At 44.2% G+C, this 15,431-nt stretch overlaps 1 protein-coding gene and 1 pseudogene across 1 annotated transcript in view; both read left to right on the forward strand.

The window, feature by feature from the left end:
* Positions 1-15,431, forward strand: part of LOC126336150 (uncharacterized) — an 84,895-nt gene that overhangs the window by 65,632 nt on the left and 3,832 nt on the right. The gene's annotated exons all lie outside the window — the stretch shown is intronic.
* Positions 11,225-11,342, forward strand: LOC126337399 (5S ribosomal RNA; annotated as a pseudogene).

The following is a 15,431-nucleotide window of genomic DNA, read 5'->3' on the forward strand; positions in this document are numbered from 1 at the left end:
TTGTTTGTCATACAGATCTACAGTCATGTTCTGATCTTGATGAAATTTTGCACAGTATACCTTCAAAACAAGTGGAAGATCACTGTCTGCGTAAGATTTCGTAATCTGGCTTGAAACATATATCTATGTAACACACGTATATAGAGGGGAAAGATTGTTACGAAAAATCTCTTAATGATCTAGGCTGATTTACTTCAGATTTCTATACGACCGCCTAATGAACATTTGGGCGAACATAGACTATATATTTTTAACATACACTGAAAATCCAAACAAACTGTTTCACTTGCCAAATATGTTTAGAGCCTCCGTGAGCACTCATAAGTGCAGGAACACGACGTGGCATGGACTCGACTAATGTCTGAAGTAATGCTGGAGGGAACTGATACCATGAATCCTGCAGGGCTGTCCATAAATCTGTAAAAGTACGAGGGGATGGACATCATTTCTGAACATCACGTTGCAAGGCATCCCGGATATGCTCAATGATATTCATGCCTGGGGAGTTTGGTGGCCATCTGAAGTGTTGAAACTCAGAAGAGTGTTCCTGGAGCCATTCTGTAGCAGTTCTGGATATGTGAGGGGTGTCGCATTGTGCTGCTGGAATTGCAACAATGTACAGTGGACTGAACGCATGCAGGTGATCAGAGAGGATGCTTACGTATGTGTCATCTGTCAGAGACGCATGTAGATGTATCGGGGGTCCCATATCACTCCAACTGCACACGCCCCACACCATTGTAGAGCCTCCACCAGCTTGAACGGTCCCCTGCTGACATGCAGGGTCCATTGATTCATGAGGTTGTCTCCATACCCATTCACGTGCATCTGCTCGATGCAATTTGAAACGAGACTCGTCCGACCAGGGAACATGTTTCCAGTCATCAACTGTTCAGTGTCAGTGTTGATGGGTCCAGGCGAGGCGTAAAGTTTTGTGTCGTGCAGTCGTCAAGGATGCACGAGTGGTCTTCGGCTTGAAAGCCCATATCGATGATGTTTCTTTGAATGGTTCGAAAGTTGACAGTTGTTGACGGCCCAGCCTTGAAATCTGCAGCAATTTGCGGAAGGGTTGCACTTCTGTCACGTTGAACGATTCCCTTCAGTCGTCGTTGGTCCCGTTCTTGCAGGATCTTTTTCCGGCCGCAGCGATATCGGAGATTTGACGTTTTACCGGGTTCCTGTTATTCGCGGTACACGGGAAAATCCCCACTTAATCGCTGTCTCGGAGATGCTGGGTCCCACTGCTCGAGCGCCGACTGTAACCACGTTCAAACTCGCTTACATCTTGATAAGCTGCCATTGTAGCAGCAGTAATAGACCCAACAATGCGCCAGACATTTATTGTCATATACAGGCGTTGCTGAGCACAGCGCCTTATTCTGCATATTTACGTATCTCTGTATCTGAATGCGCATTCCTATATCAGTTTCTTTGGCGCTTCAGTGTATAACTGATACTCCTCTATTGGCGCTTCTTTAGTGCGGATGCACATTTACGTTCGGCCTACAGCAGGAATTTAAAATCAGCGACATTGGAGGACATAGGCGGCGATTGCGGATAGGTTGCGCTAGGTGGAAGTGATTTGTCAACTGGGAAGCGTACCGAGATAGTCCCGCGCTGTGGTTAACGCAACTCAGGAATACAGTTTTATTGTCGCTGCTGATTCCGCATAATTTTCCGACGTAGCTGTTATCAGTAGTTCATTTCCTTTCCTTTCACCCCTCTGCACCTTCAACTAACGTGAAGTGACGCTTATATCAATGTCATGACGTATTCTAACTTTGTTAGCCGAAGCTGCCTGGTGCAAACCTTTACTTCTCCCTTATGGAACCAAAGAGAGATGCATGTCTGTGTGATTTGTAGTCTCGAACCGTGTGATTTGTAGTTTCGAAGTTCTAAAATAAAGAAATCGGCGATTTCGGAAGACATGTGACAAGTGGTTGTCATTTCTCCAGACCTAAGTACAACGCTTTAGAGGCTTCACTGTTGCACATTAAATCAGTTTCTTGCTCTTCTCTTGCACTGACCAAAGAAGTAATTTACTTCCAACACGGCTGCCGAAAATTGTGTGTTACCGTGTACAGTTGGGGATAGAATTCGCGAGACCCCTCGATTTATAGGTATGCTGAACTGCACAGCTTTACTGTCCGTTAAGGCAGCATAAACTGCAATAAGGCCAGGTGCTATCAACATAATTTTTCAAGCATTAAGTCGAAATCTACTCGAACATCATCAGACTGTTGTAGACAGTGTGGCAGGCTGTACTGGTGCTGATTTATTTACACTCCTGGAAATTGAAATAAGAACACCGTGAATTCATTGTCCCAGGAAGGGGAAACTATTGACACATTCCTGGGGTCAGATACATCACATGATCACACTGACAGAATCACAGGCACATAGACACAGGCAACAGAGCATGCACAATGTCGGCACTAGTACAGTGTATATCCACCTTTCGCAGCAATGCAGGCTGCTATTCTCCCATGGAGACGATCGTAGAGATGCTGGATGTAGTCCTGTGGGACGGCTTGCCATGCCATTTCCACCTGGCGCCTCAGTTGGACCAGCGTTCGTGCTGAACGTGCAGACCGCGTGAGACGACGCTTCATCCAGTCCCAAACATGCTCAATGGGGGACAGATCCGGAGATCTTGCTGGCCAGGGTAGTTGACTTACACCTTCTAGAGCACGTTGGGTGGCACGCGATACATGTGGGCGTGCATTGTCCTGTTGGAACAGCAAGTTCCCTTGCCGGTCTAGGAATGGTAGAACGATGGGTTCGATGACGGTTTGGATGTACCGTGCACTATTCGGTGTCCCCTCGACGATCACCAGAGGTGTACGGCCAGTGTAGGAGATCGCTCCCCACACCATGATGCCGGGTGTTGGCCCTGTGTGCCTCGGTCGTATGCAGTCCTGATTGTGGCGCTCACCTGCACGGCGACAAACACGCATACGACCATCATTGGCTCAAGGCAGAAGCGACTCTCATCGCTGAAGACGACACGTCTCCATTCGTCCCTCCATTCACGCCTGTCGCGACACCACTGGAGGCGGGCTGCACGATGTTGGGGCGTGAGCGGAAGACGGCCTAACGGTGTGCGGGACCGTAGCCCAGCTTCATGGAGACGGTTGCGAATGGTCCTCGCCGATACCCCAGGAGCAACAGTGTCCCTAATTTGCTGGGAAGTGGCGGTGCGGTCCCCTACGGCACTGCGTAGGATCCTACGGTCTTGGCGTGCATCCGTGCGTCGCTGCGGTCCGGTCCCAGGTCGACGGGCACGTGCACCTTCCGCTGACCACTGGCGACAACATCGATGTACTGTGGAGACCTCACGCCCCACGTGTTGAGCAATTCGGCGGTACGTCCACCCGGCCTCCCGCATGCCCACTATACGCCCTCGCTCAAAGTCCGTCAACTGCACATACGGTTCACGTCCACGCTGTCGCGGCATGCTGCCAGTGTTAAAGACTGCGATGGAGCTCCGTATGCCACGGCAAACTGGCTGACACTGACGGCGGCGGTGCACAAATGCTGCGCAGCTAGGGCCATTCGACGGCCAACACCGCGGTTCCTGGTGTGTCCGCTGTGCCGTGCGTGTGATCATTTGTTGTACAGCCCTCTCGCAGTGTCCGGAGCAAGTATGGTGGGTCTGACACACCGGTGTCAATGTGTTCTTTTTTTCCATTTCCAGGAGTGTATCTCTGGTGTTTATCTGCTGTGGTTAGTGAACCAACGAGGAAACGCTATTTAGCATGCACTTTATTAATGCAAATGAATTGCATCTTATTCTGTTAATTTTACAAAAAAGGTACTAGTTAACAAAAATATCCATATTGTCACGAATCAGCAGGATAATACGCACCTCCGGCTTCAAAACAGTCTGTGTCTACGTTCACGCCACAGCCATAGTGAATTTGTGTTCAGGACGACCACTAAAGTACGCAAGTGTAACAGTAAGGTTAGACACATAATTAGTCTAGTTACCAAATCATTCAGCACCACAGTTAAGACAATACAGTTGCAGAAAGAACAGGCGTTACAAGTGTGCAGTTCGGGAGGGTATTCATCTTTAGATGTGGAGGGCACAGAATCAAGGTAGCGACAAAATTTATGGGGGAAATTTGTCTTAAGGTTTCTTCACTGATTGTCGATCTACTTCCTAATGACTTTTTCACAGAACAGGGAAAAATCTTGCCTCCAAAGAGATTAGAACGGAAAACAAACGCAGTCTCCCGCTTGAAGGGCGAACGTACTACTACTAAGCTCACATACATCATTCTCTTGTCGTCTCAATGATTACTAAGACGTTGAATCGCAAAGTAAATGGCGAAGTAAGTTGCATTTCTTGTTGAAACAAGCTTCCTGAAGTCAAACCACAAATCTGCTACCTTTATGTCATCCCTTAAGTGCGAATGATACAGCATATTTAGTCTCAGTAACAACAAAATATCGAGTGAATGTGCCAGGATAGTTCTGAACCAAAGTAAGGAAATCCACGATCACATAGTTGTCAAATGTTTCCTATAATTTTTCTAATTCTCTGTCAGACAGGCGACAGGCAGGATGTGTTTTCTCTGCCGATGTGTTTCTTGAGCTGGCTAGCGCCGGCTGCCACTGCAACAATGCACTCACTTGAGAGCAGAAATACACTGTATATACTAATGAGTTTTATTTGCATTTTTGTAACCACTTCTATAACTGGATATAAATCGTAGTTACGAATAATATCCAGATGCACCGACTGCAACTCGAACATGATAAATAAAGAGCGTGGGAAATTATTTCGTCTGTTCTCCTCTTCTGTATCTGTCGTAGGTGTTTTCGTTTCTCTGCTTCTAGCAAACTGGAAATTAAAAAACTCATTCACTGGCAACTATTCGCTTTTTTAGCATTACCAGATGTTACTAACATTATGTGTAAATAAAATTCATTTTAATATACTACACTCGAACACAGTTTCCCTTGTTAAAGGCTGCATTGGCACCACTTCTAATACATAATACCACAGATGAAAAGATAACATAACACTGCTTGTGGATGTTCATGTTTCATAATCATATTTCATATGCTGCAATTAACATACAGTTTCAAATCGCGAAAGCGTACTATGCAGGAGAATTTTTTTCCGGTGATCTAAAAATAGAACTCGACAGCTGCGAAGATAATTAAACAAGTGTATCATTGCAGTGCAAGTTCGATTACAGATCCTGACAACATGAAAGGTGAAGCAGTCGTAATGATAATGTGAAACAAAGGAACAAAGCTTGCCGGCAGTAATGTGCTGAATATGTAATTCTCGACGAATAATATCGTACATTCTGTAAAAACTATAGCCACGAAATATATCGTCTAATTACATCGGTTACACTATAACTCGCCGGCCGGAATGGCCACGCGAATCTAGGCGCTACAGTCTGGAGCTGCGCGACCGCTACGGTCGCAGGTTCGAATCCTGCCTCGGGCATGGATGTGTGTGATTCCCTTAAGTTAGTTAGGTTTAAGTAGTTCTAAGTTCTAGGTGACTGATGACCTCAGAAGTTAAGTCCCACAGTGCTCAGAGCCATTTGAACCATTTTTGAACAATATAACTGCTGGAGATACTTTGTCAACATAAGTGAAAGGCGCCTGATGAGTGCGGTTCTAAATTTTCGGACAGAGAGGAACGAAAGTAACGAGAAAAGGCTACCATAGGTGAGCGTGGCACGGGATTTCTATGGTTAGCACACTGGACTCGCATTCGGAAGGATGACGGTTCAATCCCGTCTCCAGCCATCCTGATTTAGGTTTTCCGTGATTTCCCTAAATCGTTTCAGGCAAATGCCGGGATGGCTCCTTTGAAAGGGCACGGCCGATTTCCTTCCCAATCCTTCCTTAACACGAGCTTGCGCTCCGTCTCTAATGACGTCGTTGTCTACGGGACGTCAATCACTAACCACCACCACCACCATGGGATTTCTATGCAGCATCTCACATGTGGCGCATTTTGCTTGGCAGTTTATTTCCGGTTAATCCATACTGACGAACCCTCTAGGCTATCATAAGATCCATATGTGTATTATCGAAGTGTAATTGTTAAAACGGACTGCAATTCGTAATATTACTTCAATTGTGGATAGATCTGACTCAGTGAAGAACGTTAATTGTAATTTAATTTAATCTTTGAGACTATTGGAAAGGCTTAATAATCTTTTAAAATAGTCGCTGTGCATATCATCTTGTCTCCTAATACAATTGCCCATCAGCTTTTGCTTACGTAAAAACTTCAGCATCACACGAATATAGTAAAACCAGAAGCACACCTCACTGTTTGCATCACTGTGGAATGACTTGAAAACGTTGAACGTTGGAAAGGCAACGAATTTAAACGAAATGAGGTTGATTAAATAAATTAAAGATTTCAAGATGAAACCAAAATCAGTTTTCCCATATTAAATCGCCCGTACCCACCATCAGAATAATTCAAATACTTGTAATTGAAGAAAGTTTCGAGTCTTTTCAACAGTGTGGTATCTCAAGCTCGCATTGAGGAGTATACATCACACGATACTGGTGTCATCCAGCATCCAGCCCTGGTACGACACAGTCTCCAACTAGCAGCCCAAAAGCGATTTATTTTAAATATTGTCAGTTTTCTTTAGCTTCAACTCATATATTTCATACGTGTTTGTTTATTTATCAGAGTTCCACGTTTTATTAACTGTGTAGTGCAAGGAGCCGCTGTTCGCACTGCACGAGGCATTTGCTTTTGTGTTTCAAGAGCTACTTGTAGTAGTTACATCCCCCAGACGAGTGATAGCTTTCTAGCAGCAGCAACGCATTAGAGGACTGTGAGTTGACACAGCTTCACATAAAAAGCGACTTGCTTTACATTTCGTCAATTTTCTTTAGCTTCAACTACTACATTTGTTGCGTTTCTGTGTATTTATGAGGCATTCTTTAGTATGGAGAGCAACTATGGTTGTAGTGTTCAGATGCGAGGCAAGTTGGTGACCTGTTGCTCACAGCTCCAGGTGGCGTTAGCTTCGGTCACGCAGCTTGAGGCTGTTGCCAATGGCCATCACATGCGCCGATTGGTCCACTGCTGTGGTCGACCTGGGTACTGCGTGCACAGAGGTTGATTCCTTACTAGTGGTCGAGTGCCAAGATGTTGCCAGTAGCGAAAGAGTTTCTGAGGAGCCTATGGGAGGGTCTCTCCGGTTCGTATCTGTTGCTGACAAAAGTCCCTGAGCGAGATAAAGTCGCTCGCCTTGTTCCAGAGGAATCTCAGGGACTGTGAAGTCTGGGCATTCACAGAGGGTGGGATTATTGGAGCTCCAACATTAGGTGCGAATGGGCCCCCTTAGGGATACGTTTGCAAAGGAGGAGAGGGAATCCAATGTGCTCTCTGTGTGAATATCAGGAGGAGTCATTCCAGATGTGAACCGGGGCCTTCCGGATGCCATTAAGAGAACAAGGTGCAGCCAGCTGTAGCTGGTGGCTCATGTTGCTACTATTGATGTATGTCGCTTTTGATCGGAAGAAATTGTTTCTGGTTTCGAGCGGCTGACTGAAGTAGTGAAGGTTGCCAGTCTTGCTAACGAGATGAAGGCGGAGCTCGCCATCTGTAGTATCATCGACGGAAACGGCTGTGGTCCTTTGGTACAGAGCTAAGTGGAGAGTCTTTATCAGAGGCTCAGATGGTTCTGCGACCGTGTAGGCTGCAGATTCCTCGACTTGCGCCACAAGGTTGTGGGTTCCTGTGTTCTGCTAAACAGGTTAGGATTCTACTACACGCAGAAAGGGGTTACACAGGTAGCGGGGGCTGTGTGGTTAGGACTGGGTGTAGACAGTTCCTGTGAGTATGTGTAGAGGCTATACTTAATAGACGGAGTACATTAAGTTGGTTCCTTTACCGACCCCCCCCCCCCCCTCCCAACTCAGTATAGACGGAGTACATTAAATTGGTTCCTTTTACCGACACTCGCCCCCCCCCCCCTCCCTCCCCTCCCAACTCAGATGATACAGTTGCTGATCAGTTCAAAGAAAACTTGAGCATCATTTCAAACAGGTACCCACTCATACAATTGTATTCGGAGGTGACTTATGTCTACATTCGATATGCTGGCGAAAATACGTGTTAAAAGTCAGTTAGGCATAAAAGTCCTCCGAAGTCGTACTATATGCCTTCGCAGAGAATTATTTTGAACAACTGGTTCAGGAGCCCACTCGAAGTGTTGGTGGTTGTGAAAGTATACTTGACCTGTTAGCAACAAATAATCCTGACCAAATAACGAACATGGCCGAATTATTTTCTATTTTTTTTTTTAATTTGTGGTAAGATCCTGTGGGACCAAACTGCATAGGTCATCGGTTGCTAAGCTTACGCACTACTTAATCTAACTTGAACTAACTGATGTTTCAAAAATACAGATAAAAATTCGGTGGATATATTCCTAAGAGACAGCCTCCACTTCGTCCGATCTGACTATGTAAGATGTAAACACAAAGAAATAATATCGACGGTAGTTAAGAGATATAGACCAAATAAATTAATAAGAGATGGTACTGATCCTCCAAGGTACACAAAAGAACATTATTGCAGAAGCAATGCAGAAAGCGTGCCAAATTAAAAGAAAATAATAAAATCCCGAAATTGGCGATGTTTTAGAGAAGATCGAAATTTGCCGCGAACTTCACTGCTAGATGCTTTTAATAGTTTCCACAACGGAACGCTGTCTCGAAATCTGGCAGAAAACGTAAAGAGATTCCGCTCATATGTAAAGTAGGCCTACACCAGTGGCAAGACGCAATCAGTACCTTCACAGCGCGATAACAATGGCAATGATATTGATAACAGCACCACTAAAGCAGAGTTGCTAAACAAAGTCTTCCGAAATTCTTTCACAAAAGAAGATGAAGTAAACATTCCCGAATTTGAAGCAAGAACAACTGCCAACATGAGTAACTTAGAAGTAACTTGATGTAGAGAAGCAGCTTAAAAAAGACTTGAGAAATAAATGCGTCCGATCCCGATTGTATACCAGCCAGGTTCCTTTTAGAGTATACTGGTACAATAGCTCTATGATTAGCAATCATATACAACTGTTCGCTCGTAGAAAGATCCGTACCCAGAGACTGGAAAGCTGCACAAGTTACACCAACACCCAATAATGAAAATAGGAGTAATCCGACGAATTACAGCTCCATATTACTAACATCGCCAACACTGACTCCGGAAATACTGCTCTTGTGAAACACAACTAGGCCTTTTTTCTCATGGAGCCATGAATGCTATCGACAGTGAACTACAAATTGATTTCATATTTTTAGATTTCCTCAAGGTTTTTGACCCCATTGCTGACAATCGACTCCTATTTAAACTGCTTGCCTGTGAAGTGTCGTCTCAGTTAAGTGACTGGATTCGTGATTTCCTGTCAGAAAGGTCACAGTTCATAATAACTAACAGAAATTCGTCGAGTAAAACAGAAGTAGTATCTGGCGTTCTCCGAGAATGTGTTATAGTGAGTAGTCCTCATGGATTATTTGCATATTCTGCTGTCATAGACCGTTACGCCAAGTCTTCTGATGATCAGAACGAATTGCAAAATGATTTAGACAAGATATTTGTACGGTGCAAAAAGTGACAATTGATTCTAAATCATGAAAACTGTGAACACATCTATACGATCACTATAAAGAACCCGTTAAATTTCAGTTACATGATAAAACAGACAAATTTAATGGCTGTAAACTCAACTGAATAGTTAGAGATTACAATTACGAATAAGTTTAATTGGAACGATCACGTAATAATGTTGTTGTGAGGAAAGCAAACCAAAGACTACGATTTATTGGCAGAAAACTTTGGAAATGTAATAGGTTTACTAAGAGACTGGTTACACTATGCTTGTCCGCCCTCTTTTTGAGTATTTCTGCGACATGTGAGATCCGCTTTAGAGAGAATTGCCGGAGGACATCCTAAAAGTACAAAGAAGGACAGCTCGTTTTGTACTATCACGAGATAGGGAAGAAAGTGCCACGGATATGGTACAGGAATTGGAGTGGCAGTCATTAAAACAAAGACGTTTTCCACTGCTGCAGGAGCTTCTCATTAAATTTCAATCACTATGTTTCTCCTCAGAGTGTGAAAATATTTTGTTGGCGCCTACCTAATTGGGGAGGAGTGATGATCATAATAAAATAAAAATTCCGAGATTGCACGGAAGCTTGAAGCGTTCATGCTGTTCCAGAGTGGAACGGTAGAGAAGTAACTTGAAGGTGGTTCAGAGAATCATGTGCCAGGTACTTAAGTGTGAATTGCAGAGCAAGCATGTAGATACAGATCTAGATGTAGATTTCATCGAAAAGCTCATCATTTATTTAGTTTCACGTGGACAGTCGAAAAGAGAGAATTAAAAAGTCCACGGATCACAGAAAATGAAACATGCCAGTTCCCGTAGAATCAGTAGGGGTTAATCTTACTTTGGTTGGTTGGTTGATTTGGGGCAAGGGACCAAACAGTGAGGTCATCGATCCCATCGGATGAGGGATGGGGAAGGAAATCAGCCGTTCTCTTTTGAAGGAACTATCCCGGCATTTGCCTGAAGATAATTTTACTTTAACGAGCCGAATTACATCATAGTAGTTCTGAGGCATGCAGTGTCTGGTGATTAATTTCGACAGCATGTTAGTTTCTCAAGACGGACATTTTGGATCCGTAGGAACTGGTCGAGCTATGTTTCTGGTGGGGATATACTGCAAGAACATGGTCCATGTGTGGGCCTGGAGTTCCATCAGCAGGTTCCTGAAACTACAGGTTACAAGGAGGAACTGCAGTAGGTCGTTACCTGACACAGTGGAAAACTTGCTTAGTGAAAGGAAGGCGACAGTAAATGGACACCTATTTTGTCTTGGGTGACAACACTCGATAGTTTCCGAGAAAATGATAAAGTTTTGATGCTACTGCACCACTCGTGGTGTTGTATCAGGTGGTTTGGTAGCGTAATGAATGATCCCACAGGTTCGAATTGTTGCGCTCTATATTCAAATCCAATGTGATGTTTTTTTCTCGTTTTGTTGTCGACTAAGTCTGTGACATTTCATGCATACGAAAATTAGATTTTATTATCAATTACATAAGCGTATGCAATTAACAGTAATTGAAAATGAAAAGCATAAATTCTTGAATATCAAGTTTTGCTTTGATTTTTAGTTTTGTACTACCGAAGAACCATTGTCTGACAATGGCCATGCCGCAGTGGTAACACCGGTTCCCGCCAGATCACCGAAGTTAAGCGCTGTCGGGCTAGGCTAGCACTTGGATGGGTGGCCATCCGGTCTGCCGAGCGCTGTTGAGGCAAACTGAGGAGCTACTTGACTGAGAAGTAGCGGCTTCGGTCTCGGTAACTGACACACGGCCGGGAGAGCGGTGTGCTGACCACACGCCCCTCCATTTCCGCATCCAGTGACGCCTATGATCTGAGAATGAATGATACGCCGGCCGGTCAGTACCGTTGGGCCGTCATGGCCTGTTCGGGCGGAGTTTAGTTTAGTTTTTTTAGAGAACCAGTGTTATAAAAACTCTGAAGCACTACCAGCAATGTGCGAAGGCACTTTTGCCAAAGTCACTTCCTTTAAGTTCATTATCATTACGAAAAGCAACTTCATTAACATTTTAGATACATCTACATCTACATCTACATCTACATCCGTACTCCGCAAGCCACCTGACGGTGTGTGGCGGAGGGTACCCTGAGTACCTCTATCGGTTCTCCCTTCTATTCCAGTCTCGTATTGTACGTGGAAAGAAGGACTGTCGGTATGCTTCTGTGTGGGCTCTAATCTCTCTGATTTTATCCTCATGGTCTCTTCGCGAGATATACGTAGGAGGGAGCAATATACTGCTTGACTCTTCGGTGAAGGTATGTTCTCGAAACTTCAACAAAAGCCCGTACCGAGCTACTGAGCGTCTCTCCTGCAGAGTCTTCCACTGGAGTTTATCTATCATCTCCGTAACGCTTTCGCAATTACTAAATGATCCTGTAACGAAGCGCGCTGCTCTCCGTTGGATCTTCTCTATCTCTTCTATCAACCCTACCTGGTGCGGATCCCACACTGCTGAGCAGTATTCAAGCATTGGGCGAACAAGCGTACTGTAACCTACTTCCTTTGTTGTCGGATTGCATTTCCTTAGGATTCTTCCAATGAATCTCAGTCTGGCATCTGCTTTACCGACGATCAACTTTATATGATCATTCCATTTTAAATCACTCCTAATGCGTACTCCCAGATAATTTATGGAATTAACTGCTTCCAGTTGCTGACCTGCTATTTTGTAGCTAAATGATAAGGGACCTATCTTTCTATGTATTCGCATCACATTACACTTCGCTACATTGAGATTCAATTGCCATTCCGTGCACCATGCGTCAATTCGCTGCAGATCCTCCTGCATTTCAGTAGAATTTTCCATTGTTGCAACCTCTCGATACACCACAGCATCATCTGCAAAAAGCCTCAGTGAACTTCCGATGTCATCCACCAGGTCATTTATGTATATTGTGAATAGCAACGGTCCTATGACACTCCCCTGCGGCACACCTGAAATCACTCTTACTTCGGAAGACTTCTCTCCATTGAGAATGACGTGCTGCGTTCTGTTATCTAGGAACTCCTCAATCCAATCACACAATTGATCTGATAGTCCGTATGCTCTTACTTTGTTCATTAAACGACTATGGGGAACTGTGTCAAACGCCTTGCGGAAGTCAAGAAACACGGCATCTACCTGTGAACCCGTGTCTAAGGCCCTCTGAGTCTCGTGGACGAATAGCGCGAGCTGGGTTTCACACGATCGTCTTTTTCGAAACCCATGCTGATTCCTACAGAGTAGATTTCTAGTCTCCAGAAAAGACATTATACTCGAACATAATACGTGTTCCAAAATTCTACAACTGATCGACGTTAGAGATATAGGTCTATAGTTCTGCACATCTGTTCGACGTCCCTTCTTGAGAACGGGGATGACCTGTGCCCTTTTCCAATCCTTTGGAACGCTTCGCTCTTCTAGAGACCTACGGTACACCGCTGCAAGAAGGGGGGCAAGTTCCTTCGCGTACTCTGTGTAAAATCGAACTGGTATCCCATCAGGACCAGCGGCCTTTCCTCTTTTGAGCGATTTTAATTGTTTCTCTATCCCTCTGTCGTCTACTTCGATATCTACCATTTTGTCAACTGTGCGACAATCTAGAGAAGGAAGCACAGTGCAGTCTTCCTCTGTGAAACAGCTTTGGAAGAAGACATTTAGTAATTCGGCCTTTAGTCTGTCATCCTCTGTTTCAGTACCATTTTGGTCACAGAGTGTCTGGACATTTTGTTTTGATCCACCTACCGCTTTGACATAGGACCAAAATTTCTTAGGATTTTCTGCCAAGTCAGTACATAGAACGTTACTTTCGAATTCATTGAAAGCCTCTCGTATAGCCCTCCTCACACTACATTTCGCTTCGCGTAATTTTTGTTTGTCTGCAAGGCTTTGGCTATGTTTATGTTTGCTGTGAAGTTCCCTTTGCTTCCGCAGCAGTTTTCTAACTCGGTTGTTGTACCACGGTGGCTCTTTTCCATCTCTTACATACCTTGCGATTCGGCGCTAATTTCACGGAGAACCTAGCATATCAAAGCAGTTTCTCGAAAGCTGAAGCCTGCAGTTGAATCCGGATCCAGGCATATAATTTCATCCCTTCTACTTGCGATGCGCGTTTGATTTGCAAATAAATGACTTAGGGTTGCCAGAAAGGCACACATTTTGGCATAATCACTTTGAATGAACACGTCGATATTCCGATTTCATCGACAAACAGACCATCGTATAACAAGGGATAGCTTGCACACTCAAATGAGTCAATAATGTACTTTGACAGCACCATTTTTATGGTCCCGTGTCTCATTCGGTTAAAACGGAACCCTTCAAGGATCACGTTGTTCCGTGTCCGTTTGTCTGTCTGTCCGACTGTTGCGCTATTTTTTACCAGGAACTGGTAGTAGTAATAAGTTGAAATTTAATGTCGAATATTATGGTGTACGATCCATTTTGGGATGTAAGTAATTTAAGGTTCTAAGCCAATGATATATACACTGAGGGAAAAATAAACGCAACACAAAGAGCCGTGTTTTTACATCTGAAAGATGATGTCTATTCGAAGATCACACCAGTCACATAAGAGTATAGCTAGAAGCGCCACTGTGAGGATGGAAATTAAGATTGAACGTGGTGAGTTGATGTTAGTCATGAGTACCTTTAAGGCAACGAGGAAGCCTTTATCAACAGCCCACTGAGTTCGAACGAGGTCGTGTAGTAGGGCTACGAGGAGCTGGATGTACCTTCTGCGATACTGCATAAAGATTAGGCAGGAATGTTGCCAGTGTACATGATTGCTGGCAGCGTTGGTCACGGGAATGTATGGTCACAAGGAGACAGGGCTCCGGCGGCCACGTGGCGCTTCCGAGAGGTAGTTTAGTTTGGCGTGTGGCCATGGCGCGTCATACAGCATGGGCACGCACCATAGTGACACAACGAACTGTTGCATTTCAGTTACTTCAAGGACAGCTCCGAGCCAGACTGCCTGTAGCGTGCATTCCACTGACCCCACTGCATCAGAAGTTTGCGTGACATTTTACCGAAAACTTTTGACTGATACAAAATAAGCGCCCCTAATCTTCATCCTTTTTTCCCAAACAGAGTTTCGAATGTGTCAGAGGACGGCTTACGGCGGGTTCCCCTTGTAGGATATAGTTTCAGAGAACTGCCAGTATAACTCCAGGTCTGCATATGGAACACGGAGTTCTTGCAGTACTTCCTCATCAGATGCGTAGATCGACCAATTCCTACGAATCCCAAATGTCTGTCTTGAAAAACAGCTATACTATCAAAATTAATCACAGTGTGTTCCGTCCCTCAGGTCCGCTCTGATGATATTAGGCTTAAGTATAATTAAACCGTATTGGTTCTGTGGAAATGGACATATTTCATCCCCTGTGATTTGCAGTCTTTTTCATTCTCTCCTTTGACTCTCTTCGGAAACTATCATTTCTGAGCTTTTCGAGGAAATTGTAGAATTCTATCTGGGGATGAGGGGATAGCATCGAGTGGTGAACACTACCAGTACAATCTCAAGTAACCAAAGTGTTAAAAACGAATATATATGACCAATTCAGAGAAGGAGTAAGCGATCGTAAGCAGATAGCCAGATGTAAAATTATAAAAACATTTTAAAACTTTCAGATATTTTCTCTGTTTTGTCGCAGTAGCATTTAGTAGTTCCCTTTTTTAATTTTTATTTATTTATTTATTTTTTGTACGAAGTGATGACCGGTTTATGTAGCTTAAATGCCATCTTCAGATCTGACAAAAGACTCATAAAAAGAAAAATTCCCTTAAGCAACAAAAT

This window comes from Schistocerca gregaria, chromosome 2, assembly GCF_023897955.1.
Source record: "Schistocerca gregaria isolate iqSchGreg1 chromosome 2, iqSchGreg1.2, whole genome shotgun sequence".
NCBI classification, from domain to species: domain Eukaryota; kingdom Metazoa; phylum Arthropoda; class Insecta; order Orthoptera; family Acrididae; genus Schistocerca; species Schistocerca gregaria.